The sequence below is a fragment of the Anopheles darlingi genome, chromosome 2, assembly GCF_943734745.1.
Source record: "Anopheles darlingi chromosome 2, idAnoDarlMG_H_01, whole genome shotgun sequence".
NCBI classification, from domain to species: domain Eukaryota; kingdom Metazoa; phylum Arthropoda; class Insecta; order Diptera; family Culicidae; genus Anopheles; species Anopheles darlingi.
Window position 1 is genome coordinate 43,486,903 of NC_064874.1, and position 3,118 is coordinate 43,490,020.

The window sequence follows — 3,118 nt, forward strand, 5'->3', positions numbered from 1 at the left end:
CGTGATACGTTATGAGCTAAATAGCGTGTGAGTGAGTGAGTGAGTGAGTGAGAAAGTGAGATCGAGATCACTTACCTCACTCTCGCGTGGAGATGCTGCTGCTGCTGCTGCTGCTGCAGTTACGATTTATTCACAAAATAAAAACGACGACAACAACACCAATGATGCACGCACTGAACGCGCCGAGTCGGATGCAGACGATTCCGCGAATGCTGCGAGGCGCGACAAGCACCACCGGAAGCGACCGGAAACCGTAGCCGTCGTCAACCCGTAGCGAGGTCACACGATGAGAAACAGATGTGTGACGATGGTGATGATGATGGACCACGGGGATTATGAAACCGGCGATCCGCGTCCTAAAACACACCAAAACTGACTTCGCGTTTCGCGTGAGGTGTGAGACAACGTTTGCCACACAGAAGGCAGAACCAGAAGAAGGATATTCCGTTTCCGTTACCGTCGGCTTACTGCGATTGATCACGCGAGCGAACCAACACACCAATACGCTGGCGAGACACGGTGCATAAAGGAGGGTATTTGGCCGTGAAAATGACACCAGAAGAGTACCAGCGCCAGCGTGAGCGCGAGTGACCAATTTTGAATGGTTGCCAATTGGTCACTTTTGGTGGCCGCAAGCGCAAGATGAACGCAACGCAGACGTAACGGTTGTGCTCGTTTGATGTTACGCCGTCCGCAGATTGAAAGTAGTGCATTGCCGGGAGGGGGGAGGGGGGGGGGGGTGCGCATGCACGTGCGGTCAACCGTGCCGTGATCAGCAGCGACTCCGAGCATTAGGTAAAGGTCAATGATTGGGACCGCGTGGGGGGAGCTGCATTTGAAAAACTGGATCGCCAATCGCTAAATGATTTATGATTCCGAAACCGTGCTTTTGGCCGAGCGAGCGAGCGGTGGCCCCGTATTCGTACTAGTCAAGATGCAATCGTAAACCTTATTTATTGGCAGCATTTGTTGTAGACGGTAGAGACGATGTGAACGGACCGAAAAGACCATCAGGGCCATCGCTTAAATAAAAAAAAACAGCAGCCTGAGACGAACTGTCATTTGCGCACCTGCACTCCGCTCACCGAAGCGTAACGATGAGATAAAGGATCTCATCACAAAACAGAGTACACTACGAGTCTCGATCGAAGCAAACACAAAGCGCGTCTAAGCAACCAAGTTGTGGTAGATTATCGGTGCCAATTACCATCCCCCCCTCCCGGAGGGAAACATTAAACACTCTGGCCAAACATCGACACTTGTGACCCTTTTTTTCGGTCCGTGCAGAGGTGCTAGGCGTACCTGGTGGTGGTGGTGGTGGTCTTTTTAGGGTCCACCCGGACCCGGAGGCCCAGCATCCTGCGAAATCTCTCGCAGACTCGTTAATTTCTATCGCAACGTAACGTCGTCGGCACTGGCAGAGTTATGCAAATAGCAACCTTTGGGAAAAGCATGGAACCTCCATTTTGGACTCCGCTTGTCTGCTTTCTACCAGGTACAGGCGGGCGGCCATGAAAGGTTCTACCCACCGTCCCCGGAGGCGAACCATTTGAAGGTTCTCGGCATCGGCAACGGCAACGGAGAAAGACCGCCACCGGGAGAACCGTCCACCCGGAGCCCGGGTGGACACGGTCGTTGACGGAAGACCGGGCAAGATCAAAGGCGTAGTTCCGCCATCTGCAGTGTCCCGAGAGACAGAGAGAGAGAGAGAGCACAGATGAGCGTGTGCGCGCGTGAGTGTGTGTCCATTGTAGACAAACTTCAAGAGAATGGACCACGATCCCGGACGTGACCGCCATGAAGGAGTGAGAGTGTGCGGCGACTGCAGGAATACTACTTTAAAGTGAACAAATAGCTTACATTACCCGCGCCACACCACGCCACGCCTGGAACCAACGATGATGACGACAACGACAACGATGATGATGATGATGATGATGGTGATGGCAATGGTCGGCCGCCACGGTTTGCTCCGGACTCACAATGGATGCCAGCAGACTCTGGCATCATGAAGCCGGAGGTAGTTTGCCGTTCGTTGCCGGTGATAGATAAGAAAACAATCAAATGAGTCGTGGCCCCGTGTTCTGCGGTGCATCATTTGCCCCGTCGGGGCCGTCCCTCTCTCCTCTGTCTCTCTCTATCAAGGGCCAACGAACGAACGAACGCCGGCATCTCGGTCGTCGAGATCAACAACATTGATGTTGAGTTTTGTTAGTTTACAGTTTTGTGTTCCGCCTCCAACCGGTGTCCAACCGGCCAGCCAGCCAACCATACAAGCGCACACGCACATGTTCTTCTGCCATGCACGTGTATGTGTGTGCAGCGGAGGTTGCTGCGATGTGTGTTGCAAATTTATTGCTTCATTTATGGAATCTACTGATCCGTGGGCTCTGATAAATGAGCACGGAAGGTTAAATTTATGGTTCCTATTGCGCCACCACCACCGCTGCCACCATCGATGCCACCACCGTCCACCGACCGCCGGACCACCGCCGGAACTTCATCTTTTGTGGCCGGAACGCTGACCATATTCTTGGGCCTTGGGCCTCTCATTGGGGTTCGTTGCTCGTTCGTTGGTCCGGCGTCCCTTTCTCCAAAAAGGTGGCGCATGCGGGACAGGAATGGTGGCTTGAGCCAACCCCGGGGGCCATGGCATGGGGGTCATGGTCAAGATGATGGTGGTGAGAGGAGGTGCAGCGAGTAAGAAAGTTAGACCGAGACCGAGACCGGGCGGACAAGGCGCACAGAAGAGGAAGCTCAAATGTGCAAGTAATTTATTATGCTTACACCAGACCCTCTCTCTCTTTCGCTCTCTCTTTCTCTCTGTCCTACTGTTGGCCAAATGCATCCCCACCGGGAACTGCAGGGTTGCAGGAAGATGGCGACGCCACTGGTTTGGTTTCGTCTTTTGTTTTGGTTTCGGTTCCCGGTTAAAAAGTGGCCAAAGAAGCTGAATATCTTTCAACCGTTACATACAAGTCTCCTGTTTATGTGTGTGTGTGTGTTTGTGAATTGAGACTCATCAAATGGCACTTTGTTGCAGTTCGCCAGATCCACTCCATTCAGTCGGTCAGACTTCGGAGCACTTCAACTGTTGGTCCGTTCCCATAGCAACACA

The 3,118-nt window shown here is 53.0% G+C and overlaps 1 protein-coding gene across 1 annotated transcript in view; it reads right to left on the bottom strand.

Moving 5' to 3' along the window:
- The window catches only part of LOC125949433 (mpv17-like protein), a 144,842-nt gene extending 144,330 nt beyond the window's left edge, over positions 1-512 (bottom strand). Inside the window, exon 1 of the mRNA XM_049676439.1 lies at positions 76-512. The gene's annotated coding sequence lies outside the window, so the exon portion shown is untranslated. The remainder of the gene's footprint in view (positions 1-75) is intronic.
- Between the last annotated feature and the right edge of the window lie 2,606 nt (positions 513-3,118).